The sequence below is a fragment of the Tachypleus tridentatus genome, chromosome 7 (genome assembly GCF_004210375.1).
Source record: "Tachypleus tridentatus isolate NWPU-2018 chromosome 7, ASM421037v1, whole genome shotgun sequence".
Classification (NCBI taxonomy): Eukaryota; Metazoa; Arthropoda; class Merostomata; order Xiphosura; family Limulidae; genus Tachypleus; species Tachypleus tridentatus.
The window spans coordinates 189,777,626-189,790,871 of NC_134831.1; the positions used below are offsets into that span (position 1 = coordinate 189,777,626).

Below are 13,246 nucleotides of genomic sequence, written 5' to 3' on the forward strand. Positions count from 1 at the left end.
TGGCCATACTCTTGATATTTGATTTTGATCTAAGCTTGCTCTGATCGAAAGCTGATATCAATAACTACACATTAATCGTACTTTCAATTGAACAGTCTCAGATTTTGATGATATTTTCGTCACAGACATTTGTTGACTAATAGTGAGATGTTAAAAGCTTTTATTTTTGCCAGTTAAATTTAATTGTTTTTACGCCAGGAAGTTTAGAGACAGTCGTGGTTGAGTAGCAATAGTTATTTTTAATCCATTCAGGTTTAACGTAATTTAAGTTTCCAACTGTTGATCCACGTTTTTGTCCTTTTCTGTGACACTTCTGTTAATCTGACATCACAACTAACCCTGGCCCTATTAGCAATACTCCTACAGACACCGGACAGAAACTCAAGACCTCGGGCAGGGTTCTCAAACACAACTAAATTACCTTCGGTAATAGGCAGGCTTAAAGAAACCGCCCACTCAATTTAGTTGGCAGTGTTATGTTCAGAATTGGATTAAAAATACATCAAAAGTTTTCTTAATAGTACGTCTTAATGAAGAAAAAATAATAATTTTGATAAAAATCACGTTCATATCAGTTTAACGGTTTGAAAGGTAAAAAATAAATAAAAGCTTTTCACACACAAAATATCAAGAACCTGTTAAAAAAAAAAACACTTTTCAACGTTAGGTTAAGAAAACACTTTCAATCATGGCATATTAAAATACCAAGAAAAATAACCATCGTATACAAGGCACAAATCGTGACCACGTGCTAAAGTAGGCTACTTTGATAAAACGACAGTTGTGAAAAATCGTAACCAGTTATATACAGCAGTTGTCCGACATAAAACGAGTAGAGCTGACTGAACTACAATTACAGGATAATAGACTCTTCTTTATCTGATGTTAACATCATACTATAATGAAACTCTTGCTTATGTGATACTGAAAAAAAAATTTAATACTCAATGTGCAACCCCCAAATTTGCGACATTTATATCCTGTATGCATATAGATTTGCAATAGGGGTGACGATTTTCCCACTTCGCCTCTCTTTTGCGTCACGGAAGATTTTATTCTCCATGCTTAGGGTGTAGATATAACGTCATGAATACGTCACGCGCAAATATAATGCACTATCAATACGGGTAATTGGCTTGTAAGTACTGTTGTTTTTTTTTTGTTGTTTTTGGAATTTCGCACAAAGCTACTCGAGGGCTATCTGTGCTAGCCGTCCCTAATTTAGCAGTGTAAGACTAGAGGGAAGGCAGCTAGTCATCACCACCCACCGCCAACTCTTGGGCTACTCTTTTACCAACGAATAGTGGGATTGACCGTAACATTATAACGCCCCCACGGCTGGGAGGGCGAGCATGTTTGGCACGACTCGAGCGCAAACCCGCGACCCTCAGATTACGAAGCGCACGCCTTAACGCGCTAGGCCATGCCAGGCCCCGGCTTGTAAGGACAATTTCAATCAAGTTTAAAGGGTCTATGCATTTTCTGCACATTAAATGGCTTGTAATGATATAGCTAGTAAACGAATACAGAACGATTAAAATTAGTGTTAGCACATGTTATTGTATACAGTACATTTCAAAACAAACAACAAACTACTGTAAACCTAAGCGACGACATCTGTTCTAAGCGATTAGATCATTGATGATTCAGGGATGATCATCTGTGCTTTAGAACATCTGACTGAAGGAAGGTCAGTCAGCAGCAACCGTCGTCTACAGAGCTACTTTTTTTTCCGCCATCACATTTCAAAATGTAGAGTGTGTTTATCGACTCTAACCTTGGACTGCTTAATTTCCAAGTTTTGTAACACAATCGACGCCTGATCAATGGGGTTTATTTTTTTATAGTAAAGCCACATTGGGTTACCTGCTGTGCTAGAGGAATTGAACCGCTTATTTTGGCGTAGTAAATCCGTATACTTACCGCTGCACTGATCAATGGGAACCGCATGTGGTGTTATGGAATGAACTATTTTTTGTAGGATGACAATAAACATTTCTTGACAAATGTAATTCGTATCTACATATTTTGTCTTGTCAAATACGGCATATTAAATACTAACTAATGTTAGCATCGAAAGATTCCATAAAGTTAAAATCGTTTTCTGACTTACAGAGACGATATTACTGTTTCATTTTACCTACAGAGCGAAGAACACATAACAACCAGACAGCAGCTGTCATTTCTAAATCCAAAATGTTATTGCTATTTTGAATTTCGCTCAAAGCTACACGAGGGGTATCTGCGCTACCAGTCCCTAATTTAGCAGTGCAAGACTAGAGAAAAGGCAACTAATAATCACCACCCCCCGCCAACTTTTAGGCTACTTTTTTACCAACAAATAGTAGGATTGATCGTCACATTATAATGTCTCCACAGCTGAAAGGGCGAGCATGTTTGGTATGACGGGGATTCGAACTCGCGACCCTCAGATTACGAGTCGAGTGCCTTTACCACCTGTTTTAAACGTCTATCTTCTCAAATGATACTTAACAAAGGGTTCCTGTTTCTTTTATTTATTTGAAACTGTAAATAAAAACGATGTGATCCTTATAGCTCACTGTTCTTTTTATAAATCACCAAACGAAAGTTGTGTCCCACACTTTTGTTTCCTTACAGTTTCTCACACTACTTCATATAGAACCTTAGCCTTTAAACACTGAATTTAAAAAATCCCTTTATTTACCAAACAATATTTCACTTTAAGCAATAAATTTACAATAGGTCTAAATGATCAGTCGTTTATTTACTAGTGTGTAACCCTGACCATTTCCCGTATTATAATGTGCTCTAATAAATTTTTTTTGTAAATTCGTGAATTATATTTACTGAAATAAAATGTTATATATTCATATAAAATATAAGTTGCAAAAGTTCCAGCTCACGATATATCCGTTCCTGAAAGGTCACCGATATGTTTATTAACTTACAACACCAAAATCAGTGGTTCAATTACCAACGGTGGACAGAACGCATTTTACAGACTTGCGTTAAAAAAAAAACGAAACAAACAAAATTTTCAAGGCATTTACGTCTTCATTTGTTTGATTTAAATCCGTCTTATAACAGTACCTACGTATATTTTCTATTCACTGTTTCAGATATTTCTAATTTGATTTTATTTAACACATTAAATATATATGTATATATATATATATATATATTTGTAAAATATATAAACATTTAAATTTCTTACAAGCAGGAATGTTTTGAGCTTTCTGCCATCAAAAACTTCATGAATAATAGACATCATTTTTATAACGTCTTCATGCCGTATTATTTATTACATTATGGTTTGTTAAAATTATATTAAAAGCTTAATTTAAATCTTATGATATTAAAAAAAAACACAAAAACGTTCAAGTCAGTTTTACACGAGTGAAAACATCTACTTGTTTCGCATTACAGAATCCACAATATGGCGTTTTAAATTTTTTAAGTGCCTTGTAAGACACTACTATTTCCGCGATAAGTTCTACTTAGCAGGTTTTTGTCTACCAATAGCACGTTTGACTCAGAAGGGGCAGATGAAGACATTCCTACTGGGGAAGCCGGAACTCTCTTGTCCTCTTCTACCTGAAGGTACCGTATTCCTGAGTTCTGGTCCACGAAGACTAGGCCAGCCGAAGCAGAGGTAACGCTGGAAGCTTTCTCAACAATGAGAACGCAGGGTCATTGACCGACAGTGTGCCTTACCCTTACCTTGCCCCAGTTCCGTGGAGCCCTTGGCAATGAACTCGCCCTCATCTGCGAAAGGTAGAACTAAAGCGATAGCCTAAAAGCTCCTGTATTTGTATGAGGTCAAAATATAAGAAATAAATACTCATAGCTGAACATTGCTGCTTAGAGTACGCACGAAGCTTTGGTACCCTTGGCTAAACTTTGCGACCAAGTAAATCCTACTTTTTTGTATTTAATTTGATACACTCGAATACGTGATACTGTTATTACAAACTTAAGATATTTTTTGTCAAGAGAACAAAGAAGCTCATGTTGTTTTTTGTATTATGGGCTGAATCAATTACTTGTTTTATCCATCAAAGTTTTTCAAGTGATGAAAAAATCGCATTCTTTTACTGCTTGCAAAAATGAACTTTACACGAACATGATATCTTTGACTTCCAAGTGCAGATATTATGACTTCTGCTGCTAAACATAGAAAGACGTGAATACTAGAAGAAACCACCAAAGATTTTAAGTTTAGTTTTAATTAAACGATATTCGGGTCATGCAAACAGACAAGGCTAAATTAGTCTTTTTTTCTTAGTAATCTAAATGTGTGTGTGTATTGCTTGCATAGATGGTGATATTTGTCATTAAACTTTATTACTCATAAAACTATTACTATTGGAAGTCTGCATATTTCATAGTAGACACAAAAGTCTCCTTTTTAAGATTCATTTCAGGCCCGGCATGGCCAAGTGGTTAAGGCGCTCGACTCTAATCTGAGAGTCGCGGGTTCGAATCTCCATCACATCAAACATGCTCGCCCTTTCAGCTGTGAGGGAGTTATAGTGTCATGGTCAATCCCATTATACATTGGTAAAAGAGTAGCCCAAGAGTTGGCGGTGGGCAGTGATGACTAGCTGCCTTCCCTCTAGTCTTACACTGCTAAATTAGGGTCTAGTGGCGCAGATAGCCCTCATGTAACTTTGCGTGAAATTCAATTCAAACCAATTTTAATCTTTTACAGAGTTAAACTATACCAAACTTATAAGGTCTTTCTTGTAAGTACAATAATTCGTTTTACAGAATTAGTCTATAGCAAACGGATAAGGTCTATTATCGATATATCTTTTTTTTTTAATTCTGAGAGGACCTACTTATCAAAACTCCAAATTTAGTTCATCCTGGTTTTGAGAACAACATCCACAAGAAGCACATACTGGCTCGCTGGTGGTTGTGACACTGTCAGAGCATAACAGAGTTAGCTGGGAAGAATAGGAGGAAACAGTGTTCTTGAGAGGTCGAATGCTGTCCAAGTCTCGTTTTCAGTTAACTTGTTTCATATGCCGATTGGCACACCAGTAAGCCAATGTTATCGTTGCGTTGAATGCATGATATAAATATGATTATTTTGTTTATATTTGTTTAGTTAGTTATGTTAAATCTGTTCATGTCATTCAAAATTGTTTTATAGCTATGACTAATACTTAATACCATATACAAAGGTCAGTGGAGCTAAGTTACGTTTTAGAAGAGTGAACTTATGCAGAAATATATAACATATACATGGGGTACAGTATGTATTATATAGTAGATAGTACGCTAAGAAACGTACTCATTTTCATATTACTAGTTGTGTGAAAGTAACTCTGAAACCACATCTTTTTAGATTCACTTCAGATTTTGCAGAAGAAAAGAGACGAATCTAAGATAGCAATGATTTAAAAAAAATTAATCTGCTTTCAGATTTAAGTATCTTAAACCAAAGTGGTTTAAGTCAAACCCGCTTAAACCTTAAATGTATTCTAGGAATCATATAATAGTCAATAAATTTAACATTATAATATCGCATTACTTTAACCGCGTAGTGCTCTATCACTTTAACCACTCACTTATATTACTTTAACAACACAGCATCATCCCATTACTTTAACCACACAACGTTCCATCACACACATAAAACGGTTAGTTCTATATATTGGTTTTTAAGTAATTCCAGCAATGCCTCACCAAATCCAAGCCTATTGATGGAAAAGGGAAAAGTGGTTATAGGGGGTCTAAAAATAAAATGGGCTTGAGGTCAACTGGTAGAGTTGTCTTACCGTGACAAGTAAACAATAAATGTTTTCTCCAGAACACCATCGAAGTTGGGGAAGCTGTTATGGTCAAAGAGTGGATTTACTGTATCGTTTGTTTCGTTTTTTACAAATGGTTCATATTTTTCCAACACTTTAAAACCTTTTTTGGGTGTTCCAAAGCACTAGAAATAGAAAAAAATAAAACATGAGTTACAAGCAAGTTTGGCAACTTTTATTGATAGGAAACAAGGAAAACTGCATATTTATTTTTACTACAATAACACTGAAACATGTTAAACTAAGAGCTGTTCCTATTAATACTTTTATCAGGTCGATGATATGGCAAGATATTAATAGTAAATATGGGGTCTCTTCTAAACATTGTTTTCAAAAAAACATTTTAAGAACAAAAAAGATTAAGTCATGAACATTGAACTTGAGTTTTTGAGAACTTATCAATTTCCCGAAAGAAAAACAAACTATACATAAAGACATGTGAAGGAAAATGTCTCGGAAGGCTCATCATCTGCGGTCCATGGGAACATATTAAGGACAAAAAATCAAATCTCATTATTCTTTCAAAGAAAAATAATGCAATAGTTAGTTAGCTGCAGGAAATATTGTTGACTAGCTGTTGGCCCGGCATGGCCAGATGGTTTGAGTGCTCAACTCGTAATCTGAGGACGGGAACCCAATTCCCGTCACACCAAACAAGCTCTCTCTTTCAATCGTAGGGGCCTTATAATGTGACAGTCAATTCCACTATTCCTTGGTAAAAGAGTAGCCCAAGAGTTGGTGGTGAGTGGTGATGACTAGCTGCCTTCCCTCTAGTCTTACACTGCTAAATTAGGGATGGCTAGCACAGATAGCCTTTGTGTAGTTTTGCGCAAAATTCAAAAACAAACAAGACTAGCTGTTTTTTCTCTATTCTATAAGTTGAAAATCAGGGACAACGAGCACAGATATCTCTCGAGAAGCTTTGTGTGTATATTAGAAAAAAATAACCAATTCGACAATAACTTATCTACCAGTTTTAAGGTAAACGTCCTTCACAATAGCCTAATTTATTGCGTGACTATTTTCATGAAAATGGCTTATTCCATCAAAATATATTTCATAATCATGAGAAGGCGTTACAAAAATATTGAAGAATGCTCACAGATAATGATGGAAAATTGGATGAAGGCGATACTACCAATATTAGAGTATTCATAGATAAATTTGTAGATATAAAAAAACGGTACTTCCAAAATTACAGATATCCTCACAGATACACTTTCTAAACTACATAAAAACACAGTACATCCAACAGATGAAAACAATAGCAATTCAGTTTATTTCATGAGGTATGTTTTATCATGTGATTTGCTACTATAAACAGCATCGCAACTACTAATATTAATATTCTAGCAGATATAGTGCGCTTTGTGTTAGCAGTATATACTCTGGATTATTTTCACTGCAGAATGTTCTGATTAATCATTACCCAAGCTTACGACATTAAAAAATATTATAACCACCATAAGATAATAAAATATTACTTTCATTAGTGTAATTTTGATTTGTTTTAAAAATAAAACACTCACATTTTTATATTCAAATCGTGAAGAAAAACTGTTTAATGCTCGTAGTACTGTCAGATGTCTAGATAGTTTCACAAAGGTTTGTTTTGTTTTTGTTAAGCACAAAGCTACATAAAGAACTATCTGTACTCTGCCCATCACGGGTATAGAAATCCGGCTTTTGGTGGTAAAAGTTCGCAGATATACCACTGTGGGGTTTTACGTTTGTTTGTTTTGGAATTTCGCACAAAGCTACTCGAGGGCTATCTGTGCTAGCCGTCCCTAATTTAGCAGTGTAAGACTAGAGGGAAGGCAGCTAGTCATCACCACCCACCGCCAACTCTTGGGCTACTCTTTTAACAACGAATAGTGGGATTGACCGTCACATTATAACGCCCCTACGGCTGGGAGGGCGAACATGTTTGGCGCGACTCGGGCGCGAACCCGCGACCCTCAGATTACAAAGCGCACGCCTTAACGCGCTTGGCCATGCCGGGCGCCGGGGCTTTACGAAAACTAGTATGTAGATGGTGATACTTCAGGATTTGTGCGTCTGCATCATTTTACTTTATATTCAACACACTTCAAGTTAAAGTTTTCTTTTAATTAAACCTAGGTATTACATAAACTTTCTTCATTAATGAACATTTATATCAACACATCCGAGCAGAATATTTGACTTTCAGACTTGGGATATCTAGTCCTCCAATGAAATTAAAATAGAGTGATCACATGACCACCAGGTAGCAAAGCGTTCTGTTCATGAATGTTAATCTGGTGACAAATAGATTCACTTGGATACAATAAAACTAACAAGAAGAATTTCAAACATACTAAGATGATGTTAAATATCGAAAACTAAATACACGTATTTCTTATATAAATAGTTTATTGTTTAATCTAGAATTAAAGTTTTAAAAAAATTTAGCTTATCGATTATATTCGTAAAAAAGTCCAATCAATTCACTCAGATCAAGCTGAATCAAGAATGTAAAGTACATTTTATGTTCCCTCATCGACCATTTCTCAGACAACAGTTAGCCTCCCGCACTAGGTTCAAATGCAGTTGTTTTCTTCATTCTGAATCATACACACACACACACACACACACCATTTCTATTTCCAAGCTTACCAGTTAAGTTCTTTTCTTCTCACGCTGTTAATCGAACATAAATTTTACCGTCATTTCGCAGGTACAACTACAAGTGTCAATGTTCGTTCGAGGTATAAACTGAGTTCCAGTATGCATAATTAAAGGTTATTATCCCAAAACGCCAGGAATACCTAATATTAATGTACTGTTTTCCGAAACGGCAATGGATAAATATTCATAAAGCTAAAATAAAATTCGTGCATATAGGAAGTTATAATAACAATAATTTCTCTAACCCATATAGAATTTCATTTTTCATCAGTGACGTAAGAGCACACAATTTTGTTTAAAAATGTTTTTGTTGTTACTTGAAATAACTCCATATGGTTAATACGTTAATATTTCCACGATTGTGTATAATACATAAGGTCAATACGTTAATTAATGTGTTATAACTACGTTTAAAAAGCGTGCTCAAAATATTAATGTTGTTGTAGTTATACATAAAAAGTTATGCCAATACGTTAACGTGGTTATTGTTACATATTTGGAACGTGGTTAGCACGGTAAACTTATTCTTTATATCTGTTGCATGTGTTCGTTTGATTTTTCAGATATTTCGTTTTCTTTGAAACAATAAAGAAACACAGTAAAAAATAATATTACATTACTGTTTTGATAAATGTCCACAAATTACCTTTTACAAAATCGTTATCCAACATCGTGCATGAATGTTTTACAGAAATAAGTTATTTTTAATATCAGTGTAAAACAATATCAAGACAGACTTCTTTGACACAAGCGCATTTCTTAGTTATATTCTTTACACTGAGGGTAATATAAAATAGACTTTTTTGACGCAGGCGCACTTCCTGGTTATATTCCTTAGAGCACACCCGAGCACACCCGAGTATTTCTATTGTACAAGCAAGCTCAACCTTCTTCAGTGTACTTCCTGGTCTAGCATTACTATTTCCGAGTGCTCACGGCCTCAGTTATTTGACTAATTTTATGGTATTAATAAAATAAAAACTTAATTCAAACTCACCACTGAACCCATTTATTTAAAAATTCTATTTCTCGTAAAATTACATCATACTACTAGAAATATAAGATGATTAAGTCAAAATTTTAAATAAGTAAACGATTCTAACGACTGTGCAAAAAGATAAGATTTATGGTTCAAAACATTTTTTTCATTTTTCTTGACTAAGAAAAAATGAACTTTCAACATTATTGTATCGAATTGATTATCAAAATATCATAGTTTCTACAATTTTTATGAATACCTTTGATGATATGTTAAGGTCGAAAATAGCCATTTTTTTCACTTCTTATCCACTTCTATTATTATTACTTATTTATTTATTAGGCAAAATATAAGGGCATAATTTTATTTCAAATTAATAATGGAAAATATTTTCTTAATTCTTAAGATGGGGTTTCAGGAGTCAAGGTACGTGATACAATAACCCAATCAAACTGTTTTCTGAGATCCGGTTACGAAAGTAAACAGTGAAGTAACTCGAGTTCATTGTCCTGGTTTTGCGTTTCCTTAAGCAGAACTTCAATATTTGTTGAAACAACGACATAAGTAACATGTCTTACCCGAAGATCATTTCGCCTTTCTAACAATTAACTAACATTTGATCAAACCTTTTCAGAGCAATACCAATGATGTTGCCATAAGATGTTAACTTACCTCTTCTTTTTATGTATGAGTGAAAATCACCAGAAGACGTTTCGTTGAGAAAAGTCAATGATGCCACCACAAGAATTGAAAAATCAAATCCAAAAAGTAACGATTAGCAACAACTAGTTATTTAGGTTAAGCTTCTTAATATTATTTTAAAACCACCGTAGTTTAAAAATCACTGGGTTTCGAAAACGTAAGATTTTCCTTAATAATTTCACAAACACGACGTCCTAGAACTTTCCAATCCTTTCCTGTTTCAGACTGATATTCATTCCTCTAGGACCGGGCCACCATTCAACCTTCACTATATATACACCACGTTATAGGACAGGCCATCACCGCTGCTTCTTTGTCGGTCACATGCTGGTGGTCGCCAGTAGGTGACGCTCTGTATACGACCAATCACGTGCTAGTTTCACGAGATTTCTTTAAGTTCACCTCATTGTGAATTGTCTCTAGCAAAACTTAGCCTACCTGTCCCGTTATTTTACGTTACAGCATATGAGCACGCGTATATCGTTTCAAATCGTTGGCTTGTGGCAATGTGCACTTAAAAAAAACTGAAATCAAGTTTTTAAAGGAAAACAATTGAAGGCATATTAGATTTACAGAAGTATTTTAAATGTTTAAGTCACTTAGTAATGAAATAAAAAGCAATTAATTAAGAGCACTATTAAAAAATTAGTGAATCCAGTATCTTGCACGTTGTTTATGAAAACAACTGTTAACTCAAACAGCACACATATAGCTCATTTTAACTACGGATTACTAAAGTTATCACTTAGAAGAGAGAACAACGTTTCGACCTTCTTCGGTCATCGTCAGGTTCACCGAAGAAGGTCGAAACGTTGTTCGCTCTTCTATGTAAAATATTTTCTCAACCCAAACGAGCCGTTTTAGCATATAAATTTCTCAACAAGTGGGTTTCTCGACATCACTGAAAGTTATCACTGTTAAAACAAATTTTTAAAACATGTCAGAAGAAATTATTCATATTTCAAATGAAATTCAGTTTACACTCTTTGCTTCAAACACATTAATTGTTGTTACAAGTAAGCTGCCACGTTAAAACTGGAGTTCTCCAAAATGGACTAAAAACTACCTCTGGGGTGTAGCTATGATTCGAAATAAAGAAATATTCACATTCTTTAAATGTACAAACTGACACTTTTATTCCATAAATTAACCAATAAAAGGAAATAAAAAATGATTTTCTTTGTTTGTTGAATTTAGAGCAATGCTACTTGGGAACTATTTGCATTGCCTTAAATAATTTTGAACTGGTGGTTAGATAGGCATCATCATCTATCGTCAACTGTTGGGCTTCTCTTTAGAAAAGAATAGTGATATACACTGTATGTTATAACGCCTCCACCATTATGGTGATGGATTTTTTTCCAATTTAGAAACATGTCACGCAGACATTTTATATAATACTCACTGGTATTAAATATATTTTATTTACGATATTGTTTGTCCTTCATCTGTTTTATTTTGCCAAACATCATCAGATTACATCAATAACATTCTTGTCGTCAAGAGATCATAAATATTTTTATACATCATTAACTCACTTGTGACATGAAGAACAGGCTAATCCACTTTATACATTATCAAGTCAGTTGTGAACTGAAAGCAGGCTTATCCACTTTATGCATCATCAAGTCAGGTTTGAACTGAAAACAGGCTAATTCACTTTATACATCATCAAGTCAGTTGTGATCTGAAAAACAGACTTATCCTTGCTGTTTTACAAGTTCAGTTGAAAGGTTTAAAACACACTCGTATTTTTGCTCGAATAGCAGACACTTGCAAGTCACAGGTTCGAATCCCATCAATGAACATGCTCGCCCTTATAGCGTCGGAGCGTTATAACGTGACGGACAATCCAAATGTTGGTTAGCAAAGAGTAACCTAAGAATAGGCGATAGGTGGTATTGACTGTTTGCCTTCTTTCTAGTCCATCATTTTCGAATTAACAACGGATATAGAGATACCTATCGATTAAAATTCAACAAATAAACAAAACTTTTACTTGCGTGGACGTCAGTATGCAACTCTGTATTTAGCAAATATAGAAAAGTCCATTGTAACTGAGTCAGAGGATCTGACATATTTGTAATAAGTTGTATTTCTCTTACTCCAACTTTACTAGTCATTTTGTTATGAAGACAGCTACCGATTTTGACGAAACTAATATCTTTCCCCAAGTTCAAGTCTTTACCACTTATTTTTTGGATTGCACTAACAAATGTGCCTAGATTCGTTGCAATGGTATATTTGGTTGGGTAATTGTATATTATAATCACAACTTTCACTTAGTAGATACGGAAGTTGTTCCGGAGTAATTGGTGCTTGTAATTTCGAAGCTCGTTACTGTCAGCATGAATTTTACTGTTTAAAGGGAGATCATTCAACACTTTAATTTAAAATATTCGTGAGTTTTGTCTCTCCATCATTCAACAATTCCACCATAAGAAAATATATCTTTCTAAAGGTTAGGTCGTATATACGTCCAGAAACAAACCACAAACACTAACACTGCAATGTCGATAGTAAAAAAGATGCTAAGTATGTCGCCATTGGTGCCTCAGGTGACGTCAGCAGTAACACGCCACTGTATTGAGATCCAATTCATTCTTGCTAAGTTTTCTTCAGTAATTACATAATGATTTGCATTATCAATCTGGAAGTTATTAACATTCATCAATTATCTTTGATTTTTCTGTTATTGTATAGTTATCGATGTCGAGAAAGGTGTGTTAAGGTCAACAGATGTTTCTAAAGTTCGAAACAGATATGTTCTTGTCCATATTATCTTGTCCTTTCCAACTATCATTTAGATACTAAGAAAACTAAATAACAACGGTTCAGATTATTCTTTTAGCACAAAGCTACACAATGGGATATCTACGCTTTTGCAACCGCGGGTAATCGAGCCCCAGATGGTAACGTTCTAAATGCATAAACTAACTGCAGATCTATCGACATACCTGTTTTTAAGTAACAATCTGTTTCGCCTGATTCATTCAACATCTGAATCTGATCTACTTACTTTTGCTCCCATTGTCAGTTTTTCCATTAACAATAAGAATTTGTAACATAAATTAAAAATCGTTTTGTTGCTATGCGATACATAAGCCAAGGTCTT

General features: G+C 34.7%; 1 protein-coding gene across 1 annotated transcript in view; it reads right to left on the bottom strand.

Moving 5' to 3' along the window:
• Positions 1-10,365, bottom strand: part of LOC143257533 (PR domain zinc finger protein 1-like) — a 42,425-nt gene extending 32,060 nt beyond the window's left edge. The window contains exons 1-2 of the mRNA XM_076516325.1: positions 10,102-10,365; positions 5,769-5,926 (exon numbers count right to left, since the gene is read on the bottom strand). The gene's annotated coding sequence lies outside the window, so the exon portion shown is untranslated. The remainder of the gene's footprint in view (positions 1-5,768; positions 5,927-10,101) is intronic.
• Positions 10,366-13,246: the final 2,881 nt, after the last annotated feature.